This window comes from Perna viridis, chromosome 2, assembly GCF_037379345.1.
Source record: "Perna viridis isolate PV_CMFRI_1.1 ecotype Kerala chromosome 2, ASM3737934v1, whole genome shotgun sequence".
Taxonomy (NCBI): Eukaryota; Metazoa; Mollusca; class Bivalvia; order Mytilida; family Mytilidae; genus Perna; species Perna viridis.
The window spans coordinates 11126159-11133354 of NC_142446.1; positions in this window are offsets into that span (position 1 = coordinate 11126159).

Below are 7196 nucleotides of genomic sequence, written 5' to 3' on the forward strand. Positions count from 1 at the left end.
TTTTCATGGTGCAGATGGATACACCATAACGATCCACGAGTTCATGATGGCGACCATAAAACTTCTGTAGTGATGATTTCAATCTTGTAGCAACATAACCCTAGCTATAAGAGTCCTAGCGCGATACAGGTGGTCTTTTCCTTAAGCTGTTAGTGACTCATGGTCCATCCATGGTCAATCTGATTAAAATACACGATCTGACATGTGCCAAGTTATGGAGGGAAGCGTAATTGAAGATTTAATTTTAATTAGATTGATCCATGGTAGTTTAATAGCTAGCTCGTCGTGAGGGTTCATCGCCTGGATAAATATAGCACGGACTTCGTGGAGTGGTGAAGTGACATCGGGTTTCAGCTCCGTCGTTACACAGCATGCAGGTTGTGTCAACTTCGTACTGATTGGAGCAGTGTTTCATTGACAGCAAGATAGCTGATAGCTGTAAATCAGGAGTCGGCACTGGCCTTTGTAACTGTCATTTGTTCATACCCTGCTGTTTCCCAGATTCTGTGGACTTTCCCTACTTTCAACTTGTCGATGTTAGCATACTTCATTGAAGACTTCGTTCGAGCGTAAGACTTCAATATGTGTTCCCAGTAGTCATTTACGGCATAATACACTATTCTCTTCCAGGTGTGTTTTCCGGACGGCATCTCCAGTAGGACATGCTGGTTTGGTAAGTTGTATTTCGCCAGTTACAATGATATCTGTATAAACCAGCTATGGGATGACTTCTGTTTTGTTAATTGCTAATTGGTGTCATGCAAGGTGATTAAGCACGGGGTCCCGGCAGACTTCACAAAATAAGGTCAGAGTACGCTTATGGACCTCTGCTTCTACAGGAAATAGCAACTTTGAAATCCGATGCTCTATCTGCGAGGGTTTGGTTTGTTTTAGCAACATGCACTTTATGGAAGGCAACGAGAAGAGCGATGTCTTTTGTTGGGAGTCGTATTACATCCTGTCCATAGACGACGAGACGAGGAATCAAATAAACAGGATTCATTCCATTTGCTCCGTGTAGTCCTGATCCAATCATAGTATATAAAGCTTTTCTTGATGCACTGATTCTGTCTAGGGCAACATTTTCTGTGCTGTGCTGTGTTTTGAATGGTTATCCCTGGTCATTCCTAGATTGGAAGTGTTTGAAGATGATGGTATTGATGGGATGGTATTCCATTGAGAGTGTGATCTACTCCAATGCCTTCATCGTTTATTTGTAAAATCTGGGTTGCGTAGTATCCCTGTACATTCAGCATGCTCTGCAGCTCATCTTTGTCAAATTAGGCAACGGTGTCGTCAGCTACTGTAGGTGTGCCGCAGTATATGGAACCAATGTGACAGCCCAGTTGGGTTGATGACTATCTTGTTACAAGCGGGGGACAGGACACCTCCTTGCTGTTCGAATTTCTTCGAATGTTGAGGATAGTGCGTTTTTCCATCTGACTCGTGAGTTCGGATCTCTATATAGCTCTGCAATTATCATCTACTGATCGCCTTTTACTCAGGTAGACTTTTTGAAGCATGGAATGGTGCCAGACTTTATCAAAAGCCTTTTGTACATCAAGGAATCCAAAGTATATGGAATTGTTGTTGTCTTTTGCCTCGGCATGTCATTATTAAGGAACGGCGTGTTCAAATTTTAAAGAGCTCAGAGTTATGTTTTATTAAAGTTGTAAATAAACCGAAGTTAATGGATATGGGATATTTTTTAGTAAACAAGTGTGGACACAGACTGGTATTGTCCAAGGGGCAAGTATGAACGCAGACTGGTATTGCCCAAAGAGCAAATTCGAACATACATACGTTTTGTCTTGAAAGAGTAACTAATGGAACCATGATTCTAGCGGAAATCAAAGGAATGTAATCCAGGGACAAAGACCAGACATGGAAAACAGACAAACACAACAATGAACATAAAGTAACTAAAATAATACATACAAAGTAACAAAAGTAAATGAGAAACTAGGACTCCACTTAAAACTGGAAGCATGACCCAGGTGCACAGGTAGGGTGAACGTGTTTGCATCGTCCAGAAAACTCCGTTTACTGAAATCAATAATTGAATTATGCACATGTTTATAAATATATATGAACATGTGTTACTAAATATCTAATAATATTAATAAATGTATTGAACTTGCTATATCATGTTAATAAGGATTGGGCATTTCACTTTTTGTAGGTTAGCTTGGTAAAATTCTGGGCTCTCGGTCTTTTTTTCTTTTTTGATTAACAGAAACCGACAGTGTGGTATCTGTCAGTTACATGAATGGCCTTAATTTTAAAATGGTAGGGGCCATAAACTGAAAAATAAAATAGGAGCAATCATTAATTAGTAGTTAGTAACATCATATCAAAATTTCATAACAACTGATCAACCACAACCATAAAGTCATCGCACGAAAATCAAGTGAATATGGACGACGACGACACAGATGCTGCCGATGATGCCGTCGCTGTCAGCACCATTTTTCGGTGACATTATTACATTAAATACACACACACACACACACATATATGTATATAGGCAAATTCTGGATTTTTGACGTGCTCAATTCCTTAAAAAGCCTATCAATTACTCTTCCTTAGGACCAAATTAGTAGTGTATTATTTGCTAAGAATTGACATCTATAATGTCTTTGTTTTTACATTAGTCATAGTTAAACAGTTCTCTAGCAAAGGAGAATAAAACTGCATAATGGAGACATTTCCCACTTACAGTCATATATACTCAACGAACAACATTCGAAATTCTTATGAAACAAAAATACAATACCGGTATATAAAGGACTTTAAGGCTAAATCCATCGGTACTGACTCACAATAACACTTCAAATCAATATTTCAACTAAATCTTGTATCAAACAATTTTATCTAATTCTAAATAGTCACATACATTTTTAGCCTGAAAAATGTTTCCTTGGACAAAAACTGTATACCTGTTTTGCAGCTGTATAAAATATATCAAGAGGCACTGCCAGTATCATTTGGTTTCAGAACCAACATAACGTGCATGTACATTCAGCACTCAACAACACTGTCATTAACTTTAGAATCTCTTTTTCATTAAATCCAGTAAATCTTCTTCACAATGTAATCTTAGAATCTTTATTTGTATAAATATAGACAAATGATGTCAGAGGTTGGCATTCGGTTCTTTCACAACCGAGCCAAGTCAGAAAAAAGCTTGCCAGACAATCTCTAGCACTACTGGAGTAATAAATAGACCATCTGTTTAGGCCTTAAAATATTTCCGGTCACCCTACTGACCCTCCTTCAAGTTTTTATTTGAAATTATGAAGAGAAAAAAATAACGTAAAAATTCTGCCGATTGTCTTTCTGAAAAAAGAAGACAATTGAAAACACATATGCCATGAGTGTGCTCTTGGTCGTGGATAATCCCTTTTTGGAATTCGGCACTTGAGATATTCTTTGTTTTTACCGCCTCCGTCAAAACAAAAAAAATACTCATGCGCCGAATCCCAAAAAGGGATTCAGGCTGTGAACTAAGTGTATTACATGTTTAGTCTTTTCATATGTAGTGTTCATTGTATCTTTATGACTTATTTCATTTCAAAAATATCAAATGAAAATAAAAATCCCTGGCTACCGACCCTACAAAATTTTAGAATAGTGCTCGGAAACATAACATTATTTTTTTTCGGCCTTCGAAATTTCTCATCAATTGACTTGCATGCACCAATATCTGTTTTACATGCACTAGAAAGTGTTGATTTTATCCCAAAAAGTATTTTGCTGGGTCAAAGATTCAGCAATTGCTGCTGTAGGCTATACAACGCTGTATGTATATAGCGTGTATATTACAAATTGAATCACTAGATCACCGATCGACATTAAATCACGTGATAATGCATTAATTTTAATTAATTTAACGAACGAACATGGTCAAATGACAGCAAATTTCCCCATTCACGGTTTGACTATGCCCGGGGACTGTGGAAACGCTTTGATGCTTTACACCGTCCGTGAGAGACCCCAAACGATAACCAAGGACGTTAAGAAATACCTCAGTCCGTCATGTATTACGCTTATAAGTGCAAACCGAGTCTATCAGTATTGCGTATATATGTTAGCACGAAAACGAAAATCAAACCAAATATAGGGACAGTCAACTGATTGTCAGCGTTACACATATCGTGCAAATCGTGGCTAACACTGTAATACGAAAGATTTTTGGGGATTTTAGTGGTTTATATCCACAAAAACAGTCGAATTATCTCCTAGAAGCAACGATGTTCTGGCTTTATAATGCACGAAATGAAGGATGTGACGGATGTACAGAAAATGCTATCATTTTCCACTTTATTGTTATAGTGTTATTTAATAAAAAAACAAAAAGTTATGCCTAGTGCCTTATGTTTTGACTATTACATTGTTACTACTGATAACTTCATCATTAGTTATGTTAACTGCCTAGTGGTAATTGACTACTACTGACAATATGCTTACTGATTACTACATATTTAATATTCTATTCCTATTATTGCAATACCCGTCCTGAATTACACATTTTGTTTCATACATATAATTCTATAAATTATTGATTCAAACTATATAGTTTAACACTACTAGACAAAATAATGACTGAAAGAAACAACCACTGTCGTTTTTTTTTTGACTCATAAAAAACAAAATGTCTCAATCAACGATTTATCTGTCTGTGAGAAATACATTTTGTCTGCCACAACAGTTAAATGTGTTGCATCATTATTTGTCATTCTAAACAAAATAAAACGTTTATGTTGATATTTTTGGCTTTGTCAATACTTTTTGGTTGACTTAGTCAAAAATTTGTATGTTAACCCTTTCGGGTTTTGTTAGACAAAATATGTAAACCTCAACGCACAAAAACGTTGTATTTGCATGACATTTTGTGTACTACTCAGCACAAGATTTGCTTTGATGTTTTATTGCTGTCTACTACAACGCATTTCTGTGTCGAGTTAGACAAATCGAGTTTTTAATGGCCATTTTAAGTGTTTATATGGTCGATATATAATAACTTAGTAAAACAAAATTAGCGCTTATAGCTGCATTAGCTGCCAAATTTGTTCAGTTTTGATTCTACTGAATTTTGCTGATTCAATGATATAAGTTTGTAGTAATGCAGTTGAAGCAATAAATGTTGATAATACCTACAGAATATTGTGAAAACAACAAATGTTGATAATACCTACAGAATATTGTGAAAACAACAAATGTTGATAATACCTACAGAATATTGTGAAAACAACGTTTTTTTTTTTTTGTTTTTTTTTTCATTTCATCAATTTCTTGATTAGTTTTCAAATAAATAATAACCATAGTTGATCCACATTATATCACAATACGTAAATTTCAAAAGGATCATTGCGTGATATTCGAACCTTTTTCTTTTATGGCTTGAGTTCGTGGGTCTTCCTTGCCATTAAATAACCACTTTCGCTTTGCAATCAGATTTGTTACTAAAGAAGCGACCCTTACAGCACATGCGCGGATTAAGGTCACTAGAATTCACATGTGATGTTGCGTACGTTGTTGGTGTCACATTCGATTGAACAGGGGCTGGTTACGAAAACTGAAATATTGCTATTACAATGTGGAGTTATCAAAGGCAATATAGATATTAAAATGATCGGAAATGGTTGTTGTTTTAGGATTACAATCATAAATCTTTGAAAGATGCAGTTAATTGTGGAGGGAAAGCGATCACAAGAACGTCCATTTTCATATGTGGACGGGTAACATTAAGAAATGCTTGCTTCCCATTTCACCAATATATATACGTTGTTTTGTGACGTATTTTGATAAAACAAACTTTTTTTGGAAAGAGCAGTTTGTGCTGCAGACGATGTCATATTTTTCATGACGTAATGATAAGATCAAAGCGTATTACAATATCACAAATGTCTCCCCTTTGATGTGGACATTGTACAAATGGAAAGAAACCAATTTGAAGACAAAATGCTAGACTTTGTTTTTAAGTTATCCGAACAGCTTTTTTTAATTGGGACTTTTATTAACTATAATGACAATTCATTACATAACCCCAATGAAAATATATATAAAATGTTCAATCAGACTTTTTGCTAAAAGCCTTTCTGTCCGTATTTCAATTATGTCACAAATCTTAATTTTTTCGACGTTGGCCAGTGGCTACTTTCTTGCTTACGGTTGTAAAATATAACAATGAATAATATTTTTACCAAAGTATATTCACGCTGAAAGGACTTTCTAAATATTCAGAATATCATGTTTATTCTAAAAATAATGAGGTTTATTATCTAATAGTTGATAAATACGCACGTACATGTATGTTGTGATGTCACGTTGTATTTTCCCCCGACATTTTCTACACGTTGCGTGCTACCCTGTCTTTATCAGAAGCTTTTTTCGTTAACTTTGAGTGAATTAATAACTATGAAATTTCGAATTTTACATGTATATATGCTGCAAATAGTATATTCTAAAAATAATGGTACTTGGTTGAACATGTATCTAAGCGCAGCATATTGTCTGTGCCTAACCAAAATGTCACAACATCTAACATTTGTATATTTTATTTATTCACGCGTACCATGCGAAATTCGAACGAATTGTTCAAAGAGGCAAATGGTGTTGAGTCGATTTCTTCATATACTTAAAAATGTATTCATCCTCCTCTATTGTTTTATCATTTCATTTTTTCTTTGGCTTAACAAATGGGTTATACATACATACATACATACATACATAAAGATATATATATATATATATATATATATATATATATATATATATATATATATATAACTCTTTTAACGTCAATTTAAAAAAAACAATAAAAAGTATTGAAAAGTTACGATACTAAAGATTAAATTATTACGACTGTGGACGTAACGAATAAAAAAAATACGATTTTAGTGAATCTGATAAAAGAATGAAAGAAATGTTGAAAAGAAAACAGGAAAAATAAAGTCCCCCCTTTTGCGCGCACTCCTCTCTGTTCATATGCAATGATGTCCTGGTGAAATCGGGATCAGCGTGCCTGCGTCAAAGTATTTTGAAATGTGTAGACACGCGCTTGCACATTCGCTAATGAAATATTGTAAAATCAACGTATTTCATGATCGTCTAATTACCTCTTGACAATTACTTTAGCTATAAGATAAAATAAGCTGTACAAATATTGAAAAAATATTTTTTTGAATTTTTTT